Here is a 23,408-nt window from a genome sequence, read left to right on the forward strand (position 1 = left end):
CTTTTGACGAGCGGCTCCTTCTTCCGCCGTATTTTTTATACCAAATTTCTATCCCTTTCTTGCTCAGCCATACAGGAACCTCCCTGGTCTATTGCCTACCTTATTTATTCAGTACTGCGAGGTCAAGGTGGTGCTTCTCTCTTTCTTATCAGCTGGGTCCCCTTAATCTTGCTCTCGAACCCTTAGTAATGGCTTACTTTCTTATTTACATACTTTTGAAGCCCCTCAGGACCACCATGTAGGCTTCCCATGTTATGAGCTCTGAAGTTCCTTTACCCAAGTTTTCTTCAAAGTAGTGGACAGTGCCTTTTCTCAACTCCTAAGTGATGCCTCTATCTTTGAAGTACCATAGTTATTGAGTCCAAGCCATGTCCCTATCCACATATGGGTCCTGCAGCTTGGCCCACATCTGTGGGTGATTTGAGATCCCATTTGCAATCAGTCTAGTGTAGTGATTTTCCCAATATAATGATCGATATTTGATAAACTGTTGCATGCTCTGGAGTGGAAAGTCTTTTGTCACGCCCTGGAGTGCTGGTTGTCTAGATGTTAGATAGAGCTTTGGCCCAAAGGAATTCTACCAAAGGAATCTCCCTTGCCCGTCCCTGTCATTGTGGGTATCTATCCTCTCCATTACTCACCACCAGATTTAAGTTGCCTAAATTTAGCACCCAGTCAGGTAGGGGCAATAGGAGGGTGCCCAGCGTCTTCAAGGTCTATGCAAGGAGTTTAGGAGGGGCGTATAGGGAGCAAAGGGCGATGTGCATGCTGTCCTAGCAGCCCGAATCTTCAACTTATCACCCTTGCACGTCGACACACGTATGATGAGTGTTGACTTCTTAATTAGCAGTCCTACTTCCTTTGAGTCAGATGCGTGTGCCAAATGTGCCAGCACTTTATATGCCCCTTTTCAGTGCCTCACAGTTGTTTCCCTTGTGGTGTGTTTCTTGTAACATTGCCCCTTCATGTCACTTGTGAACCTCTATGCATCTCTTTGTTTTGTTCCCAAGTCCACTTATATTCCAGGTCAAAGCTGTTAATTTGCCCCCTCTGCTGCATGTTTTGTGTAGATACATAGTGAGACGCTTTGCTTTCCTCTTGATCTACCCAGTTGTCTGGCTTCCCATGTCTCCTTGAGTCTCTGAGACTCTGGAGTGGACGCGGTCAGTTTAGACCAATGGTAGGAGCTAAGTGAATAACTCCCCTCTGAAACTCCCATCTCCTTGTCCCTCCCTGCTACCTTACTGTCTGGGTTTAAAACTGCTTGGCCTCCCCAACCCGCCTGTTGTGTCCTCTCTGACCATGGAAGCTGTACTGGAACCTTCTCAGCTATGTCCTCGCTCCCCCTATTCCCTGCACCCACCATCTGCCCCTCCATCCTTTCGCCCAGCGGAGCAGATGCAGACATCTAACTGATAGTCCAAATCGTGTTTAGGGTCATTTAACATAATGATAAAACCTCAACAAACTATGCCAGCACTGTCCTCAGTCCTCACTAGCCTATCAAATAACACTAGCTAAATCTGGGGACAAGCCCTCTCTTCCTCCCCCACACATGGATGCCCCTGACTTGTACATGTCTCCGAGCCTTTGAGATAGGGAGTATCCCAAACCAACAGCACATGACAGGGAACGTATCTGTGCCAGCACTCAGGCCAAGGAACACCCAATAGGTGAAATAGGGGAAAAGTCAACACCCTTTCAGCAAGTCCACCAGCTGTAACCCAGAGCTTGAGTCTTTTTTTATTCCATTAGAACCGCAATACAACTTTAGAGCGAACATTATTACTTGAACAAGGCAACATTTTCAAACTCCTAACGTATATCCAGAATGTCCCAATTTTTTTCCTGAAGAATCAATAAAAAAATTGCATTTCTTTCTGCATTGAAAGGAGAAAGAAGAAAAACCATAAAAATGGAGAAAAAAAATACCAGAATGTGTTTGACTGCATTACGATACAAAAACAAACATTTGCCAAGTGGGGCATTCTAATTTCACACCTGGAGCCTGGTCACACTCTAACAATATGCCTACAGTGCATCGCAAAACCCCCCAAAAATGATCGGAACTCTATGAAAATCTCTGGCTTTTAGGGGAAGATCCATCACCCACCTCAACAATGGACTTATTGCCTTTAGCAAATGAATATGCAAACACAACGAAAAAAATGCAAATATACACAGACACAAGAATACGAGGATATAGCTGCAGCGCAAAATCAAGTAAACCTGACGCACAATGTTATATCAAAAGAAAAACTTAAGCCTTGTATTTAAAAAATGAACAGCATAAGAGACAAATAAAATACAAGTTTGATATGAAATCAAACTGCACCCAAGTTTACCCGAAAAACGAAATGTTATTCCCTCCCTTTCATAGGAAATAAAACTTTGGAATCTGAGCCACAACCCCCTTCATATACTAATCACAATGGAAGTTGTGATCTAACAACTTCAGAAGAGCATGATATTGAATGGACACATTCCTCATCCAAACTCCAACAGCAACTACAGGATGATTTCGAAAAAGTAAAAAAGTATTGACTTTAAACAAAACTATCCACCTGAACACAAGCAACAAGACCCCAAATAGGAAAGAAGAGAAAGCTCAACTTAAAAAAAAAGACCCAAGTGGGCCTCCTGTAACTGTGCCCATCGCAAACAATGAGGATCTGCAGAGAATCCCTATTATAAAGCACAGAAAACTAAAGAAAGTATGCCAGCACTGTCGTCAATCCTCACAAGTTCATCAAATAACGCTAGCTACATCTGGAGAAGAGCCCTCTCTTCATCCCCCACACATCGATAGCCCTAACTTGCTCAAGTCTCCAAGCTCTTTGAGGGAAGGAGTATCCCAAACCACCGGCAAGATTAGCCCACCGACAGCACAAGTGAGGGAAACAATCTGTGTGAACACTCATGCCTAGCAGCACCCAATAGTTAAAATAGAAGAAAAATCAACAACCTTGCAGCAAGTTCACCAGTTGTAACCCAAAGCTTGGGAGTTTTGTTATTCTATAAGAACGACGATAAAATAGCGGTTATGCCTTAAGCCCATGGATAACGACTTCCACACGGATTGAGCGTCGGCACAATGTTGCACATAGAAGTACAAGAGGACCTTTGGACTTTTAAAAAGTAAAGTCTGATGTATCCATTGGTGTGGTGATGTCTTACAATATTCTCCAGAAATCAGTCGTAAAATGGTGTCAACATTTGCAATTCTTCACAATATAGTGACTCAGCAAGAATTGGAAGTTTGTATGTCTGAGTCAGAGTCTGATGAAGAGAGCAAAGAGCCATCAACACGTCAACAAGATGATGACTCAAGAACAGCCCAAAGCCGCAGATGCCTCACTAAGGGTAAGTTATAAATGAACCAAATCATTTTAGCATAATAATACAAATGCTTCGTAGTTGGTAAAGCATAGTCTCGCTTTACTTTCAGATATGGCAACGTATGAAAGCAAAGTAATGTAACATTACTCTATGACACAAAATGTAAATGATAAGGTACAAAAGGTATATGTGTGCCTTATAATAATATAAAATAAAAGGTATACCATGTATGTTGTTACGCTAAACACACCAAAAATAAAAATGACAAATAAAATGTCTCGCTTTTCCTTCATGGATATCTGGGTTCAAGCATGAGGACGTTGAATTTTTTGAAAACCAAATGTAATGATTTTCTTCATGTTTGTCTTTTCATTCCAGGTGCTGAACCTTAAGCATCGACGCCTTCCAACCTCCAAAGAGTCGCACATTTTCATCACTATGAGCAGTTCCCAAAATTTGTTAGGATTGTGTGTTGGCAACCTGGCGAGTGCGAGCTCCACATCGACCGGACTAATCTTAGCCTCCCTACAGTTTCCTGGGTGACACGCTGTGTGTCTCTTCCACACACTTCTTGCACTAAATGTGTATGCTCTGTGACTCTGTCATTTATATATTCCGTTTAGAGTGCTGTGCCCTGGCTGTGAAGATTAATTGGTCCGTGAGATTTCACATGTCCCTCGACTTCATACACATCACTTCCATGAGCCTGAATATCTGTTAGAAAATGGAATCATGATTAATAAACTTGTACTCAAGCTAATGTGTAAATGTGTTTTCACTACATCTACCATAATACACTATGAACAATCACTGCTTTTTTAATGTACACTATTGTTTGGATTCCATTCTCTATTTATATATACACAAGAATTAAAAGGGTTGTATAATGTATGTGTTTTGATACTGCCTAACCACATATATGTTTGTATGCAACAAAGCTATCTTATACTTCCCTAGAGAGGCTCCTGGAATGTCAGGTGCATCAGGTTTACTGATCCATTGACTGATTCTGATTTCAGAGAGGCTTTCACAAGTTTGTCTATCGCAGTTGGTTTGGGGCAGTGGCAGACCTCCTCCAGTAGCTCTAGCCTCGATTAGACAGTTTGCAACCTTCTCGTTTGTCCATGATCTGAGATCTTGCATCGTTTTCTGATTTCCTTCAATGAATCTTCACATCACACCAACAGAATTGATTTTTTCTGTATTTCTTTCCATATTTAATTCTTTTGTGATAAAGGCACTGTGAGGGATGATTTCCCAAAAGGTTTGTCATGGTGCCCAGCGCACTTCTCTGTCAATATTTCCAGATCTTGTCTTGAATATTTTATTTAGTGTTTCCAGGCCCCAGCCTCCTTCTCTGTGTCCTTTCTTGACATTCGATGTCTTTATCGGTGGATGCCACACACACAGGTCGATGTTCTTTGGATACTGTCCACAATCTCCAGCATGCACACGCTGCTGTTTCCAATTGAGCATCAATTTTCAGTTGTGAGGTCATCAGGCTATGACAAAATACGACAGCCACTAATTCTGACAGAATTCACAATTTAGGAAATTGCAGAATGCGATTACCTAAGTAGCGCACCAAACAAATACTGATTCTCAAATTGTTGATGCAACTACTACTGTGCATTCTGAATAGCGATTTCCTAATTGCGAGGTGCTATTTGTCGCAATTAGGAAATCACACTCCAGTGCAGCAAATCTACTGGGCCTCTACACTTCCTGCTCCATTATATACTAGTGACTAGGCACTTATAGGTAGTTTGAATCCCCCTTACCTTATCATATCCTAGGGACTTACAGGGTCTCTCATTGCCAATTCTAATTATACCGAATTATAACATACTTTCAATCCAAACAGAGGCCCTGGGTCTGGTTAGCAGAACCCATGGAGCTGTAAAAGTCACAAAACCAGCACCTAGTAGGCAAAATGGGGGCTAAAAGTGGGGGGACACTGCAAACAGGCCCTGATTTCTCACAGTGCACAATTACTATGTATTTGCCTCTTTTACTGCATCTGTAATACAGCGTGGATGCAATGCCAGAAGGTTGCCTCATTTCCCTGGTCCTTTACTTGAACCAGACGCCACACTGGCAAACAGCTGGAGCAATTGCACTCTAAAACTTTTATATACAACAACCAACTTCAATACTCCTCAAACTAAGAAGTATAAATGGTGACAGCATGTGTACTGAGCCCTGAAGAAGTTATTGGCGGACAAAATACATTGGCTACAAACTTAAGACAGACTTAAGACAAACTGAAGACAAAATCCTAGCTTAAGTCTGTCATAAGTTTGTCTTAAGTCAAACTTAAGATAAAATCCTAACTTTACTACTACTAAATGCCTTCTGTGAATACCAAACGTAGTAAGTTTATGATTTTGTCTTCAGTTAGTTCTGTGAATCGGGCCCGTTGTGACTACTGCTGAAGACCTTAATGTCTGCAAATACAGGATACTTGGTGGTAGACTGGGAAAATATTAAAATTAGAAGCTGGCTCCCAAGCTGCTCTTCTAGAGAGGGGGTAAAACCTTGGAAATTCTGTGTGGGCACCCTCCCTGCTTCACCCGTGGTGCAGGAGCATGGGCTTGCCAGAAGCTGGCAGGGAGCTGCAGACAGTGTTCATCATTATACTCTCTGTGGAATAAATAATGTCTCGTAACCATCCTGCTTCCACATGACTGCAGGGGTTTGCCATGGTCAATAAGACAAGAATTAGGGGCAGTTACCACTTCCCTGCCACAGGGACTGCTCCTGTTCCCCTCACTGACTTTATCAAATTCATATCCCTGCATGTGCAAAGTTATGTTAGTTCAGTTGTGTTATGTCATGTTGTTATGCTGTGCTGTGTTATATTATATTGTGTTGCACTATGTTATGCTGTGCCATGCACAGAAGAATGCCATGTTGTTATGTTATGTTATGTTGTGTTGTATTGTGTTAGGTTGTGTTGTGGTATCCCATGTTACGTTAGTTATGTTATGTGTACAGCACACAAGTAACCATGGAGGGTATACTGCCAACAAAGCTGGAGTTATATGGGCCGAGCCAGGCTCGGGGCTAAGGGAAGAGGCAGGGTTTCCGCTTCTTGGGGAATTCAAGAGCTGACGTACAAGGGCAGTTCGTCCCAGGCTTTATCAGCGAGATGGGATGAGGCACAAACTTTGGATCTGGTCCTGTGTCTGAAGGAGGAGGAGGGCAAGTAGGAGTCTGACTGAACAGAGATGTCTGGCAGGTTTATGCAAGTAGAAGATGTTGATGAGGTACATAAGGCTGGTGCTTATTTTCAGATAGGCAGTCAATAGAGCTCTTTGAGGCATAACGTAATATACATGCAGGCTGGTAGGTTGAGGATGAGACTGGTGGCTGAGTTTTAAAGGTCTGTGAGGTGTAACGTGCTATGTATGCAGGCTGGTAGGTTGAGGATGAGGCTGGTGGCTGAGTTTTGTAAGGTCTGTGAGGAGTAACGTGCTATGCATGAGGCTGGTCGGTTGAGGATGAGGCTGGTGGCTGAGTTTTGTAAGGTCTGTGAGGAGTAACGTGTTATGCATGAGGCTGGTGGGTTGAGGATGAGGCTGGTGGCTTAGTTTTGTAAGGTCAGTGAGGTGTAACGTGCTATGAATGCAGGCTGGTACATTAAGGACGAGGCTGGTGGTTGAGTTTTGTAAGGTCTGTGAGGTATAACGTGCTATGCATGCAGGCTGGTAGGTTGAGGATAAGACGGGTGGCTGGGATTTTTAAGGTCTGTGAGGTGTAACACGCTATGCATGTAGGCTGGTAAGTTGAGGATGAGGCTGGTGGCTGAGATTTGTAAGGACTGTGAGGTGTAACGTGATATGCATGCAGGCGGGAAGGTTGAGAACGAGGCGTGCCGCTGAGTTTTGTAAGGTCTGTGAGTTGTAACGTGATATGAGGATGAGGCTGGTGGCTGAGTTGTGTAAGGTCTGTGGGGTATAACCTGCTATGCATGCAGGCTGGTAGGTGGAGAACGAGGCGTGCCGATGAGTTTTCTAAGGTCTGTGAGGTGTACCGTGCTATGCATGCAGGCTCGTAGGTGGAGAACGGGGCGTGCCGCTGAGTTTTGTATGGTCTGTGAGGTATAACGTGCTATGCATCCAGGCTGGTAGGTTGAGGATGAGGCTGTTGGCTGAGTTTTGTACGGTCAGTGAGGTGTAACGTGCTATGCATCCAGGCTGGTAGGTTGAGGATGAGGCTGTTGGCTGAGTTTTGTAAGGTCAGTGAGGTGTAACGTGCTATGCATCCAGGCTGATGGGTTGAGGATGAGGCTGGTGGTTGACTTTTGTACGGTATGTGAGGTGTAACGTGCTTTGCATGCAGGCTGGAAGGTTGAGGATGAGGCTGGTGGCTGAGATTTATAAGATCTGTGAGGTGTAACGTGCTATGCATGCAGGCTGGAAGGTTGAGAATGAGGAGTGCCGCTGAGTTTTGTAAGGTCTGTGAGGTGTAACGTGCTATGCATGCAGGCTGGTAGGTTGAGGATGTGACTGGTGGCTGGTCTTTGTAAGCTTGTGAGGTGTAAAGTGCTATGCATGCAGGCTGGTAGGTTGAGGAAGAGACTGGTGGCTTGTCTTTGTAAGCTTGTGAGGTGTAATGTGCTATGCATGCAGGATGGTAGTATGAGGATGAGACTGGTGGCTGAGGTTTGTAATGTGTGAGGTGTAACACGCTATGCATGCAGGATGGTGGGTTGAGGATGAGACTGGTGGCTGAGGTTTGTAAGGTCTGTGAGGTGTAACGTGCTATGCATGCAGGCTGGTGGGTTGAGGATGAGACTGGTGGCTGGTCTTTGTAAGGTCTGTGAGGTGTAAAGTGCTATGCATGCAGGCTGGTGGGTTGAGGATGAGACTGGTGGCTGGTGTTTGTAAGGTCTGTGAGGTGTAACGTGCTATGCCTGCAGGCTGGTGGGTTGAGGATGAGACTGGTGGCTGGTCTTTGTAAGGTCTGTGAGGTGTAACGTGCTATGCATGCAGGATGGTGGTTTGAGGATGAGGCTGGTGGCTGGTCTTTGTAAGGTATGTGAGGTGTAACGTGCTATGCATGCAGGCTGGTGGTTTGAGGATGAGGTTGGTGGCAGAGTTTTGAAAGGTCTGTGAGGTGTAACGTGCTCTGCATGCAGGCTGGTGGGTTGAGGATGAGACTGGTGGCGGAGGTTTGTAAGGTATGTGAGGTATAACGTGCTATGCATGCAGGCTGGTGGGTTGAGGATGAGACTGGTGGCTGAGGTTTGTAAGGTATGTGAGGTGTAATGTGCTATGCATGCTGGCTGGTGGGTTGAGGATGAGACTGGTGGCTGGTCTTTGTAAGGTCTGTGAGGTGTAACCTGCTATGCATGCAGGCTGGTGGGTTGAGGATGAGTCTGGTGGCTGAGTTTTGTAAGGTATGTGAGGTGTAACGTGCTATGCATGCAGGCTGGTAGGTTGAGGATGAGGCTGGTGGTTGCGTTTCGTAAGGTCTGTGAGGTGTAACGTGCTATGCATGCAGGCTGGTAGGTTGAGGATGAGACTGGTGCCTGAGTTTCGTAAGGTCTGTAAGGTGTAACATGCTATGCATGCAGGCTGGTGGGTTGAGGATGAGACTGGTGGCTGAGGTTTGTAAGGTCTGTGGGTGTAACATGCTATGCATGCAGGCTGGTGGGTTGAGGATGAGACTGGTGGCTGAGTTTTGTAAGGTCTGTGAGGTGTAATGTGCTATGCATGCAGGCTGGAAGGTTGAGGATGAGGCTGGTGGCTGAGATTTGTAAGGTCTGTGAGGTGTAGCATGCTATGCATGCAGGCTGGAAGGATGAGAACGACGTGTGTCGGTGAGTTTTGTAAGGTCAGTGAGGTGTAACGTGCTATGAGGATGAGGCTGGTGACTGAGTTTTGTAAGGTCTGTGAGGTGTAACCTGCTATGCAGGCAGTTTGCTGGGTGGAGGATGAGGCTGGTGGCTTAGTTTTGTAAGGTCTGTAAGGTGTAATGTGCTGTTCATGCAGGCTGGTGGGTTGAGGATGAGGCTGGTGGCTTAGTTTTGTAAGGTCTGTGAGGTGTAACCTGCTATGCATGCAGGCTGGTGGGTTGAGGATGAGGCTGGTCTTTGTAAAGTCTGTGAGGTGTAACGTCCTATGCATGCAGGCTGGTGGGTTGAGGATGAGGCTGGTGGTTGAGATTTGTAAGGTCTGTGAGGTGTAACGTGCTATGCATGCAGGCTGGTGGGTTAAGGATGAGACTGGTGGCTGGTCTTTGTAAGGTCTGTGAGGTGTAACGTGCTATGCATGCAGACTGTTAGGTTGAGGATGAGGCTGTTGGCTGAGTTTTGTAAGGTCAGTGAGGTGTAACGTGCTATGCATCCAGGCTTGTAGGTTGAGGATGAGGCTGTTGGCTGAGTTTTGTAAGGTCAGTGAGGTGTAACGTGCTATGAGGATGAGGCTGGTGACTGAGTTTTGTAAGGTCTGTGAGGTGTAACCTGCTATGCAGGCAGTTTGCTGGGTGGAGGATGAGGCTGGTGGCTTAGTTTTGTAAGGTCTGTGAGGTGCAATGGGCTGTTCATGCAGGCTGGTGGGTTGAGGATGAGGCTGGTGGCTTAGTTTTGTAAGGTCTGTGAGGTGTAACATGCTATGCATGCAGGCTGGAAGGATGAGAACGACGTATGTCGCTGAGTTTTGTAAGGTCTGTGAGGTGTAACCTGCTATGCATGCAGGCTGGTGGGTTGTGGATGAGACTTATGGCTGGTCTTTGTAAGGTCTGTGAGGTGTAACGTGCTATGCATGCTGGCAGGTGGGTTAAGGATGAGACTGGTGGCTGGTCTTTGTAAGGTCTGTGAGGTGTAACGTGCTATGCATGCAGACTGTTAGGTTGAGGATGAGGCTGTTGCCTGAGTTTTGTAAGGTCAGTGAGGTGTAACGTGCTATGCATCCAGGCTTGTAGGTTGAGGATGAGGCTGTTGGCTGAGTTTTGTAAGGTCAGTGAGGTGTAACGTCCTATGCATGCAGGCTGGTGGGTTGAGGATGAGACTGGTGGCTGGTCTTTGTAAGGTCTGTGAGGTGTAACGTGCTATGCATGCAGGCTGGTGGGTTGAGGATGAGACTGGTGGCTGGTCTTTGTAAGGTCTGTGAGGTGTAACGTGCTATGCATGCAGGCTGGTGGGTTGAGGATGAGACTGGTGGCTGGTCTTTGTAAGGTCTGTGAGGTGTAACGTGCTATGCATGCAGGATGGTGGTTTAAGGATGAGGCTGGTGGCTGGTCTTTGTAAGGTATGTGAGGTGTAACGTGCTATGCATGCAGGCTGGTGGGTTAAGGATGAGGTTGGTGCCAGAGTTTTGTACGGTCTGTGAGGTGTAACGTGCTCTGCATGCAGGCTGGTGGGTTGAGGATGAGACTGGTGGCTGAGGTTTGTAAGGTATGTGAGGTGTAACGTGCTATGCATGCAGGCTGGTGGGTTGAGGATGAGACTGGTGGCTGGTCTTTGTAAGGTCTGTGAGTTGTAACGTGCTATTCATGCAGGCTGGTGGGTTGAGGATGAGACTGGTGGCTGAGGTTTGTAAGGTATGTGAGGTGTAACGTGCTATGCATGCTGGCTGGTGGGTTGAGGATGAGACTGGTGGCAGAGTTTTGTAAGGTCTGTGGGTGTAACGTGCTATGCATGAAGGCTGGTGGGTTAAGGATGAGACTGGTGGCTGGTCTTTGTAAGGTCTGTGAGGTGTAACGTGCTATGCATGCAGGCTGGTGGGTTAAGGATGAGACTGGTGGCTGGTCTTTGTAAGGTCTGTGAGTTTCAAACTGCTATGCATGCAGGCTGGTAGGTTGAGGATGAGGCTGGTGGCTGAGATTCGTAAGGTCTGTGAGGTATAACGTGCTATGCATGCAGGCTGGTAGGTTGAGAATGAGGCTGGTGGATGAGTTTTGTAAGGTCTGTGAGGTGTAACGTGCTATGCATGCAGGCTTATGTGTTGAGGATGAGGCTGGTGGCTGAGTTTTGTAAGGTCTGTGAGGTGTAACATGCTATGCATGCAGGCTGGAAGGATGAGAACGACGTGTGTCGCTGAGTTTTGTAAGGTCAGTGAGGTGTAACGTGCTATGAGGATGAGGCTGGTGACTGAGTTTTGTAAGGTCTGTGAGGTGTAACCTGCTATGCAGGCAGTTTGCTGGGTGGAGGATGAGGCTGGTGGCTTAGTTTTGTAAGGTCTGTGAGGTGTAACATGCTATGCATGCAGGCTGGAAGGATGAGAACGACGTATGTCGCTGAGTTTTGTAAGGTCTGTGAGGTGTAACCTGCTATGCATGCAGGCTGGTGGGTTGTGGATGAGACTTATGGCTGGTCTTTGTAAGGTCTGTGAGTTGTAACGTGCTATGCATGCAGGCTGGTGGGTTAAGGATGAGACTGGTGGCTGGTCTTTGTAAGGTCTGTGAGGTGTAACGTGCTATGCATGCAGACTGGTAGGTTGAGGATGAGGCTGTTGGCTGAGTTTTGTATGGTCTGTGAGGTATAACGTGCTATGCATCCAGGCTGGTAGGTTGAGGATGAGGCTGTTGGCTGAGTTTTGTACGGTCAGTGAGGTGTAACGTGCTATGCATCCAGGCTGGTAGGTTGAGGATGAGGCTGTTGGCTGAGTTTTGTAAGGTCAGTGAGGTGTAACGTGCTATGCATCCAGGCTGATGGGTTGAGGATGAGGCTGGTGGTTGACTTTTGTACGGTATGTGAGGTGTAACGTGCTTTGCATGCAGGCTGGAAGGTTGAGGATGAGGCTGGTGGCTGAGATTTATAAGATCTGTGAGGTGTAACGTGCTATGCATGCAGGCTGGAAGGTTGAGAATGAGGAGTGCCGCTGAGTTTTGTAAGGTCTGTGAGGTGTAACGTGCTATGCATGCAGGCTGGTAGGTTGAGGATGTGACTGGTGGCTGGTCTTTGTAAGCTTGTGAGGTGTAAAGTGCTATGCATGCAGGCTGGTAGGTTGAGGAAGAGACTGGTGGCTTGTCTTTGTAAGCTTGTGAGGTGTAATGTGCTATGCATGCAGGATGGTAGTATGAGGATGAGACTGGTGGCTGAGGTTTGTAATGTGTGAGGTGTAACGTGCTATGCATGCAGGATGGTGGGTTGAGGATGAGACTGGTGGCTGAGGTTTGTAAGGTCTGTGAGGTGTAACGTGCTATGCATGCAGGCTGGTGGGTTGAGGATGAGACTGGTGGCTGGTCTTTGTAAGGTCTGTGAGGTGTAAAGTGCTATGCATGCAGGCTGGTGGGTTGAGGATGAGACTGGTGGCTGGTGTTTGTAAGGTCTGTGAGGTGTAACGTGCTATGCCTGCAGGCTGGTGGGTTGAGGATGAGACTGGTGGCTGGTCTTTGTAAGGTCTGTGAGGTGTAACGTGCTATGCATGCAGGATGGTGGTTTGAGGATGAGGCTGGTGGCTGGTCTTTGTAAGGTATGTGAGGTGTAACGTGCTATGCATGCAGGCTGGTGGTTTGAGGATGAGGTTGGTGGCAGAGTTTTGAAAGGTCTGTGAGGTGTAACGTGCTCTGCATGCAGGCTGGTGGGTTGAGGATGAGACTGGTGGCGGAGGTTTGTAAGGTATGTGAGGTGTAACATGCTATGCATGCAGGCTGGTGGGTTGAGGATGAGACTGGTGGCTGGTCTTTGTAAGGTCTGTGAGGTATAACGTGCTATGCATGCAGGCTGGTGGGTTGAGGATGAGACTGGTGGCTGAGGTTTGTAAGGTATGTGAGGTGTAATGTGCTATGCATGCTGGCTGGTGGGTTGAGGATGAGACTGGTGGCTGGTCTTTGTAAGGTCTGTGAGGTGTAACCTGCTATGCATGCAGGCTGGTGGGTTGAGGATGAGTCTGGTGGCTGAGTTTTGTAAGGTATGTGAGGTGTAACGTGCTATGCATGCAGGCTGGTAGGTTGAGGATGAGGCTGGTGGTTGCGTTTCGTAAGGTCTGTGAGGTGTAACGTGCTATGCATGCAGGCTGGTAGGTTGAGGATGAGACTGGTGCCTGAGTTTCGTAAGGTCTGTAAGGTGTAACATGCTATGCATGCAGGCTGGTGGGTTGAGGATGAGACTGGTGGCTGAGGTTTGTAAGGTCTGTGGGTGTAACATGCTATGCATGCAGGCTGGTGGGTTGAGGATGAGACTGGTGGCTGAGTTTTGTAAGGTCTGTGAGGTGTAATGTGCTATGCATGCAGGCTGGAAGGTTGAGGATGAGGCTGGTGGCTGAGATTTGTAAGGTCTGTGAGGTGTAGCATGCTATGCATGCAGGCTGGAAGGATGAGAACGACGTGTGTCGGTGAGTTTTGTAAGGTCAGTGAGGTGTAACGTGCTATGAGGATGAGGCTGGTGACTGAGTTTTGTAAGGTCTGTGAGGTGTAACCTGCTATGCAGGCAGTTTGCTGGGTGGAGGATGAGGCTGGTGGCTTAGTTTTGTAAGGTCTGTAAGGTGTAATGTGCTGTTCATGCAGGCTGGTGGGTTGAGGATGAGGCTGGTGGCTTAGTTTTGTAAGGTCTGTGAGGTGTAACCTGCTATGCATGCAGGCTGGTGGGTTGAGGATGAGGCTGGTCTTTGTAAAGTCTGTGAGGTGTAACGTCCTATGCATGCAGGCTGGTGGGTTGAGGATGAGGCTGGTGGTTGAGATTTGTAAGGTCTGTGAGGTGTAACGTGCTATGCATGCAGGCTGGTGGGTTAAGGATGAGACTGGTGGCTGGTCTTTGTAAGGTCTGTGAGGTGTAACGTGCTATGCATGCAGACTGTTAGGTTGAGGATGAGGCTGTTGCCTGAGTTTTGTAAGGTCAGTGAGGTGTAACGTGCTATGCATCCAGGCTTGTAGGTTGAGGATGAGGCTGTTGGCTGAGTTTTGTAAGGTCAGTGAGGTGTAACGTGCTATGAGGATGAGGCTGGTGACTGAGTTTTGTAAGGTCTGTGAGGTGTAACCTGCTATGCAGGCAGTTTGCTGGGTGGAGGATGAGGCTGGTGGCTTAGTTTTGTAAGGTCTGTGAGGTGCAATGGGCTGTTCATGCAGGCTGGTGGGTTGAGGATGAGGCTGGTGGCTTAGTTTTGTAAGGTCTGTGAGGTGTAACATGCTATGCATGCAGGCTGGAAGGATGAGAACGACGTATGTCGCTGAGTTTTGTAAGGTCTGTGAGGTGTAACCTGCTATGCATGCAGGCTGGTGGGTTGTGGATGAGACTTATGGCTGGTCTTTGTAAGGTCTGTGAGGTGTAACGTGCTATGCATGCTGGCAGGTGGGTTAAGGATGAGACTGGTGGCTGGTCTTTGTAAGGTCTGTGAGGTGTAACGTGCTATGCATGCAGACTGTTAGGTTGAGGATGAGGCTGTTGCCTGAGTTTTGTAAGGTCAGTGAGGTGTAACGTGCTATGCATCCAGGCTTGTAGGTTGAGGATGAGGCTGTTGGCTGAGTTTTGTAAGGTCAGTGAGGTGTAACGTCCTATGCATGCAGGCTGGTGGGTTGAGGATGAGACTGGTGGCTGGTCTTTGTAAGGTCTGTGAGGTGTAACGTGCTATGCATGCAGGCTGGTGGGTTGAGGATGAGACTGGTGGCTGGTCTTTGTAAGGTCTGTGAGGTGTAACGTGCTATGCATGCAGGCTGGTGGGTTGAGGATGAGACTGGTGGCTGGTCTTTGTAAGGTCTGTGAGGTGTAACGTGCTATGCATGCAGGATGGTGGTTTAAGGATGAGGCTGGTGGCTGGTCTTTGTAAGGTATGTGAGGTGTAACGTGCTATGCATGCAGGCTGGTGGGTTGAGGATGAGGTTGGTGCCAGAGTTTTGTACGGTCTGTGAGGTGTAACGTGCTCTGCATGCAGGCTGGTGGGTTGAGGATGAGACTGGTGGCTGAGGTTTGTAAGGTATGTGAGGTGTAACGTGCTATGCATGCAGGCTGGTGGGTTGAGGATGAGACTGGTGGCTGGTCTTTGTAAGGTCTGTGAGTTGTAACGTGCTATTCATGCAGGCTGGTGGGTTGAGGATGAGACTGGTGGCTGAGGTTTGTAAGGTATGTGAGGTGTAACGTGCTATGCATGCTGGCTGGTGGGTTGAGGATGAGACTGGTGGCAGAGTTTTGTAAGGTCTGTGGGTGTAACGTGCTATGCATGAAGGCTGGTGGGTTAAGGATGAGACTGGTGGCTGGTCTTTGTAAGGTCTGTGAGGTGTAACGTGCTATGCATGCAGGCTGGTGGGTTAAGGATGAGACTGGTGGCTGGTCTTTGTAAGGTCTGTGAGTTTCAAACTGCTATGCATGCAGGCTGGTAGGTTGAGGATGAGGCTGGTGGCTGAGATTCGTAAGGTCTGTGAGGTATAACGTGCTATGCATGCAGGCTGGTAGGTTGAGAATGAGGCTGGTGGATGAGTTTTGTAAGGTCTGTGAGGTGTAACGTGCTATGCATGCAGGCTGGAAGGATGAGAACGACGTGTGTCGCTGAGTTTTGTAAGGTCAGTGAGGTGTAACGTGCTATGAGGATGAGGCTGGTGACTGAGTTTTGTAAGGTCTGTGAGGTGTAACCTGCTATGCAGGCAGTTTGCTGGGTGGAGGATGAGGCTGGTGGCTTAGTTTTGTAAGGTCTGTGAGGTGTAACATGCTATGCATGCAGGCTGGAAGGATGAGAACGACGTATGTCGCTGAGTTTTGTAAGGTCTGTGAGGTGTAACCTGCTATGCATGCAGGCTGGTGGGTTGTGGATGAGACTTATGGCTGGTCTTTGTAAGGTCTGTGAGTTGTAACGTGCTATGCATGCAGGCTGGTGGGTTAAGGATGAGACTGGTGGCTGGTCTTTGTAAGGTCTGTGAGGTGTAACGTGCTATGCATGCAGACTGGTAGGTTGAGGATGAGGCTGTTGGCTGAGTTTTGTAAGGTATGTGAGGTGTAACGTGCTATGCATGCAGGCTGGTAGGTTGAGGATGAGGCTGTTGGCTGAGGTTTGTAAGGTCTGTGAGGTGTAACGTCCTATGCATGCAGGCTAGTGGATTGAGGATGAGACTGGTGGCTGGTCTTTGTAAGGTCTGTGAGGTGTAACGTGCTATGCATGCAGGCTGGTGGGTTGAGGATGGGACTGGTGGCTGGTCTTTGTAAGGTCTGTGAGGTGTAACGTGCTATGCATGCAGGCTGGTGGGTTGAGGATGAGACTGGTGGCTGGTCTTTGTAAGGTCTGTGAGGTGTAACGTGCTATGCATGCAGGATGGTGGTTTGAGGATGAGGCTGGTGGCTGGTCTTTGTAAGGTATGTGAGGTGTAACGTGCTATGCATGCAGGCTGGTGGGATGAGGATGAGGTTGGTGGCAGAGTTTTGAAAGGTCTGTGAGGTGTAACGTGCTCTGCATGCAGGCTGGTGGGTTGAGGATGAGACTGGTGGCTGAGGTTTGTAAGGTATGTGAGGTGTAACGTGCTATGCATGCTGGCTGGTGGGTTGAGGATGAGACTGGTGGCTGGTCTTTGAAAGGTCTGTGAGGTGTAACATGCTATGCATGCAGGCTGGTGGGTTGAGGATGAGACTGGTGGCTGAGGTTTGTAAGGTATGTGAGGTGTAACGTGCTATGCATGCTGGCTGGTGGGTTGAGGATGAGACTGGTGGCTGGTCTTTGTAAGGTCTGTGAGGTGTAACGTGCTATGCATGCAGGATGGTGGTATGAGGATGAGGCTGGTGGCTGGTCTTTGTAAGGTATGTGAGGTGTAACGTGCTATGCATGCAGGCTGGTGGGTTGAGGATGAGTCTGGTGGCTGGTGGCTGAGTTTTGTAAGGTATGTGAGGTGTAACGTGCTATGCATGCAGGCTGGAAGGTTGAGGATAAGCTGGTGGCTGCGTTTCGTAAGGTCTGTGAGGTGTAACGTGCTATGCATGCAGGCTGGTAGGTTGAGGATGAGGCTGGTGGCTGAGTTTCGTAAGGTCTGTAAGGTGTAACACAGTATGCATGCAGGCTGGTGGGTTGAGGATGAGACTGGTGGCTGAGTTTTGTAAGGTCTGTGAGGTGTAACGTGCTCTGCATGCAGGCTGGTGGGTTGAGGATGAGGCTGGTGGCTGAGTTTTGTAAGGTCTGTGGGTGTAACGTGCTATGCACGCAGGCTGGTGGGTTGAGGATGAGGCTGGTGGCTGAGTTTCGTAAGGTCTGTAAGGTGTAACATGCTATGCATGCAGGCTGGTGGGTTGAGGATGAGACTGGTGGCTGAGTTTTGTAAGGTCTGTGAGGTGTAACGTGCTCTGCATGCAGGCTGGTGGGTTAAGGATGAGACTGGTGGCTGCGTTTCGTAAGGTCTGTGAGGTGTAACGTGCTATGCAAGCAGGCTGGTTGGTTGAGGATGAGGCTGGTGGCTGAGTTTAGTAAGGTCTGTGAGGTGTAACGTGCTATGCATGCAGGCTGCTAGGTGGAGAATGAGGCTGGTGGCTGAGATTCGTAAGGGTGTGAGGTGTAACGTGCTATGCATGCAGGCTGGTAGGTTGAGGATGAGGCTGGTGTCTGAGATTTGTAAGGTCTGTGAGGTGTAACATGCTATGCATGCAGGCTGGAAGGATGAGAACGACGTATGTCGCTGAGTTTTGTAAGGTCTGTGAGGTGTAACCTGCTATGCATGCAGGCTGGTGGGTTGAGGATGAGACTGATGGCTGGTCTTTGTAAGGTCTGTGAGGTGTAACGTCCTATGCATGCAGGCTGGTGGGTTTAGGATGAGGCTGGTGGTTGAGATTTGTAAGGTCTGTGAGGTGTAACGTGCTATGCATGCAGGCTGGTGGGTTAAGGATGAGACTGGTGGCTGGTCTTTGTAAGGTCTGCGAGGTCTAACGTGCTATGCATGCAGACTGGTAGGTTGAGGATGAGGCTGTTGGCTGAGTTTTGTAAGGTCAGTGAGGTGTAACGTGCTATGCATCCAGGCTGGTGGGTTGAGGATGAGACTGGTGGCTGGTCTTTGTAAGGTCTGTGAGGTGTAACGTACTATGCATGCAGGATGGTGGTATGAGGATGAGGCTGGTAGCTGGTCTTTGTAAGGTATGTGAGGTGTAACGTGCTATGCATGCAGGCTGGTAGGTTGAGGATGAGGCTGGTGGTTGCGTTTCGTAAGGTCTGTGAGGTGTAACGTGCTATGCATGCAGGCTGGTAGGTTGAGGATGAGACTGGTGCCTGAGTTTCGTAAGGTCTGTAAGGTGTAACATGCTATGCATGCAGGCTGGTGGGTTGAGGATGAGACTGGTGGCTGAGGTTTGTAAGGTCTGTGAGGTGTAACGTGCTATGCATGCAGGCTGGTGGGTTGAGGATGAGGCTGGTGGCTTAGTTTTGTAAGGTCTGTGAGGTGTAATGTGCTGTTCATGCAGGCTGGTGGGTTGAGGATGAGGCTGGTGGCTTAGTTTTGTAAGGTCTGTGAGGTGTAACATGCTATGCACGCAGGCTGGAAGGATGAGAACGACGTATGTCGCTGAGTTTTGTAAGGTCTGTGAGGTGTAACCTGCTATGCATGCAGGCTGGTGGGTTGAGGACGAGACTTATGGCTGGTCTTTGTAAAGTCTGTGAGGTGTAACGTCCTATGCATGCAGGCTGGTGGGTTGAGGATGAGGCTGGTGGCTGAGATTTGTAAGGTCTGTGAGGTGTAACCTGCTATGCATGCAGGCTGGTGGGTTAAGGATGAGACTGGTGGCTGGTCTTTGTAAGGTCTGTGAGGTGTAACGTGCTATGCATGCAGACTGGTAGGTTGAGGATGAGGCTGTTGCCTGAGTTTTGTAAGGTCAGTAAGGTGTAACGTGCTATGCATCCAGGCTGGTAGGTTGAGGATGAGGCTGTTGGCTGAGTTTTGTAAGGTCAGTGAGGTGTAACGTCCTATGCATGCAGGCTGGTGGGTTGAGGATGAGACTGGTGGCTGGTCTTTGTAAGGTCTGTGAGGTGTAACGTGCTATGCATGCAGGCTGGTGGGTTGAGGATGAGACTGGTGGCTGGTCTTTGTAAGGTCTGTGAGATGTAACGTGCTATGCATGCAGGCTGGTGGGTTGAGGATGAGACTGGTGGCTGGTCTTTGTAAGGTCTGTGAGGTGTAACGTGCTATGCATGCAGGATGGTGGTTTGAGGATGAGGCTGGTGGCTGGTCTTTGTAAGGTATGTGAGGTGTAACGTGCTATGCATGCAGGCTGGTGGGTTGAGGATGAGGTTGGTGGCAGAGTTTTGTACGGTCTGTGAGGTGTAACATGCTCTGCATGCAGGCTGGTGGGTTGAGGATGAGACTGGTGGCTGAGGTTTGTAAGGTATGTGAGGTGTAACCTGCTATGCATGGAGGCTGGTGGGTTGTGGATGAGACTTATGGCTGGTCTTTGTAAGGTCTGTAAGTTGTAACGTCCTATGCATGCAGGCTGGTGGGTTGAGGATGAGGCTGGTGGCTGGTGGCTGAGTTTTGTAAGGTCTGTGAGGTGTAACGTGCTATGCATGCAGGCTGGTGGGTTAAGGATGAGACTGGTGGCTGGTCTTTGTAAGGTCCGTGAGGTGTAACGTGCTATGCATGCAGACTGGTAGGTTGAGGATGAGGCTGGTGGCTGAGTTTTGTACGGTCAGTGAGGTGTAACGTCCTATGCATGCAGGCTGGTGGGTTGAGGATGAGACTGGTGGCTGGTCTTTGTAAGGTCTGTGAGGTGTAACGTGCTATGCATGCAGGATGGTGGTTTGAGGATGAGGCTGGTGGCTGGTCTTTGTAAGGTATGTGAGGTGTAACGTGCTATACATGCAGGCTGGTGGGTTGAGGATGAGGTTGGTGGCAGAGTTTTGTAAGGTCTGTGAGGTGTAACGTGCTCTGCATGCAGGCTGGTGGGTTGAGGATGAGACTGGTGGCTGAGTTTTGTAAGGTCTGTGAGGTGTAACGTGCTATGCATGCAGGCTGGTGGGTTAAGGATGAGACTGGTGGCTGGTCTTTGTAAGGTCTGTGAGGTGTAACATGCTATGCATGCAGACTGGTGGGTTGAGGATGAGGCTGGTGGCTGAGTTTTGTAAGGTCAGTGAGGTGTAACGTGCTGTGCATGCAGGCTGGTAGGTTGAGGACGAGACTAGTGGCTGAGTTTTGTAAGGTCTTTGAGGTGTAACGTGCTATGCATGCAGGCTGGTACGTTAAGGACGAGGCTGTTGGCTGAGTTTTGTAAGGTCTGTGAGGTGTAACGTGTTATCCATGCAGGCTGGTGGGTTGAGGATGAGGATGATGGCTTAGTTTTGAATGGTCTGTGTGGTGTACCGTGCTATGCAGGCAGGCTTGTAGGTTGAGGACGGGGCTGGTGGCTGAGTTTTCTCCAGTCTGTGAGGTGTAACGTGCTATGGTCATGCGAGGTCACCACCTCAGCCCTAAAGGCTCAGAAGCTGCAAGAGCAGGATCCTAGCATGCGGGCATCACACACCTGCCCAAACTGCAACATGCAAATGTTATGTTATGTTAAAAAGATTTCTGTAGCGCCACGTTGCCCCCAGAATGGGTCTTCCTGGTGCCAGTCACAAGTAAGACGACAGCAGAAGAGGAAGGCAGGCTAGGCCAAGGAGGAGAACACTCCAAAACAATAAGGGAAGTACAGAGGAAATGATAGAATCACCCTCCTTGCAGATTCATTCAAACAAAAAGATTCTATCAATGTGTGTTGGCGATAAATTTGTAAATTTTTAGGGTTTTAGTAAATTTTAAGTGCGGTGTTGGGCTCTCTCTCAGATTGGTGAGACGAGGGCACTATGTGCTTTTAAAATACCCCTCACACGTGCTTCATCATTGGGGTCTTCCCGTCCCTCTACAGGGCGGGGCGTGCTACGACCTACGGATTACGTGGGAGCACTGTTTTTGTGACAGAAGGCTATGTGTTGGTGCAGTGTTGGTGATGTCAGTGAAGTGTAGGGACCTAATTATGTGAGTAAAAGGTCAAAAATTCCCTGGCTAGTAGAAAAATATATTTTATTCGCTTCTCTGGCTGGGAATGTTAAAAAAGGGGTTGTGTGGTAGAGCTATTAGCTGGCTACCATGTCGACATGTTTCGCAGGCAGTCCCCTACTGCCTGCTCATCAGGACCTCTGATGGTCCCTACTGAAAGATACTCAGTTCTAAAGTTATAAGCCTAGACTCCTACAAACTGGTAGCAAAAATTAGCTGTCAGTTTGGGCTTCAGGGCATGAGTTGGCCCTAGGTAAAGCGTAGTAAAAATATTTTCTCCCAAAATTATTTGAAAATACTGACACATTGGTCTCTGTAAGAGAAAAGGGAAAAAAAGGGGAGAGAGACTATGAACATATCAATATAGCACATAGTTCACAGCGTCCTCATTTTGTCCATGTTACCATTATTTATGAGGTAACTATTTACAATGCATATACATTGAGCTGCATAGGAAAAGGCAATAGGTTTGTGCAACAATTTCTTGCCAATGGTTGTTTGCTCCTTCCTTGGAGCCTGTCAAATGTGAAGAAAAACACAGGATCTTGACATTAACACACACAGTTGTGACTCAATACATATAAAAAGGAACCCGTTAAGTGAGTGTCCTGAGATACGAAGAGAACGTTTTTTTGCGATCGAGTTACTCGTTTTTCGAGTTGCGATTGCAAGAGGGAGATGAATCAAAAGAAACATAGATATACATACTTTTCAGGTATAAGTAGCGTGCCTCATGAGCCGGCAAAACCGAGGGTTTTCAACGCGGTCAACTGAAAGAATAAATAAAGCCGCACCCTCCCATCAATTACGTTATTCAGAAGTCTGTGTTTACCTCGTTGCTTGAGTAGACCAGATTTTTCAGACTTTTGGTCAAAGTCTCCTACTTACGTTACCGCATGTGTGCACTGCCTTAATCCCACCCTCGTGACGCTCCGAGGAAACACCAGCTTCACGCGGCTGTCATCTTTATAAAGAGAATCCTCGAGTTGCAGTGTGATCACCGTCTGGCATTTTCAGACACTGGTGCGCTAACCCAAAATGGCCGCTTACCGCGGGACACTTCCTGGTTAGTCCAATTTTTCAGAAGTATTTCTTTTATTTCCTTTCTGTGTTCGTTCACATAACGAAAATGTTACTTTTGGATTCCTATTATTTCCCTTGTTCTGGTGTAACGAATATATTAACTTCACTTTGTGGGTTATTTTTAATAGAAAGTACTACGAAAGGGAATATATTTCAAAAGTTCAAATATCCACATAGACTGATGTCGTGATGGGGCACAATATCGGAGGGATTGTATGAACAGAGATTGTGATTAATACTGCTCAGAATCTAAATTAGCAGATGTTTGTTTCTGGTATATACTTCTCCAGTGGGTATCGTACAGACATAAGCTGGAGCTTGTTAATAGTTCACAGGTTCTCCATGAAGTTCTTAAGCAGGTTCTTTGCAGAGTGGAGGGACTTTACAAGTTTGGTTTCGTACGGACCCTCATAATCGGCCCGAAGGTATATCATCATTCAGCCCGTTTTTGTTAGACTTGATACGGAACACCCACCTCTGTTCTTTTTCTAGGAGGTGTTCTTCTTTTGCGACCAATTCAATTATTGTCCAGGAAACGTCCTCAGCTTTGTGGCCGATTTCTAGAAAATGGTTGGTCAGTTTTATGCTGGATTTCTTGCATTTGATGGTGCTTTTGTGCTCTCCTATCCTTATCTTTATGGCCCGACTGGTCATGCCCACATATTCCAAGTTACATGGGCACCTGATGAGATACACGACATTTGAGCTGTTGCAATTGCTGAAACTTCTCTGTTCCCACGTGGTGCCATTGTTGAAGGTGAGTTTTGTACTTTTCTTGGTCAGACAGCAGACCTTACAATTGCCACAAGGGTGGTGGCCTTGTGTGAAGTTAGGGTTTCTCACGAGGTTGTGTCGGTCAGTTTTTGGTCTTGTATGTACCAGAATGTCTCTTATGCTCTGTGCTTTTTTGTGTGAGAAGATTGGTTTTGGTAATTGGAGGTTGCCACTGTTCAAGATCCTCCAATTCTTGTTGATGATCTTTGTCACCTGATTTGAGCTTGTGTTGTATGTGGTTACACAAATTGGTCTTCACTCTTCCTCTTTCTGAATTTTCTCCTCGAGAAGGCTTTCTCTGCAGTTATTCCTTGCTCTTTTGTATGCCTGGTCAATGATTGTTT

General features: G+C 47.7%; 1 protein-coding gene across 1 annotated transcript in view; it reads right to left on the bottom strand.

Annotated features, from left to right (window-relative positions):
* LOC144805522 (uncharacterized) overlaps positions 1 to 23,408 on the bottom strand; it is a 186,986-nt gene that overhangs the window by 88,382 nt on the left and 75,196 nt on the right.

Source organism: Lissotriton helveticus, assembly GCF_964261635.1.
Source record: "Lissotriton helveticus chromosome 1_1 unlocalized genomic scaffold, aLisHel1.1 SUPER_1_unloc_13, whole genome shotgun sequence".
In the NCBI taxonomy this organism is placed as follows: domain Eukaryota; kingdom Metazoa; phylum Chordata; class Amphibia; order Caudata; family Salamandridae; genus Lissotriton; species Lissotriton helveticus.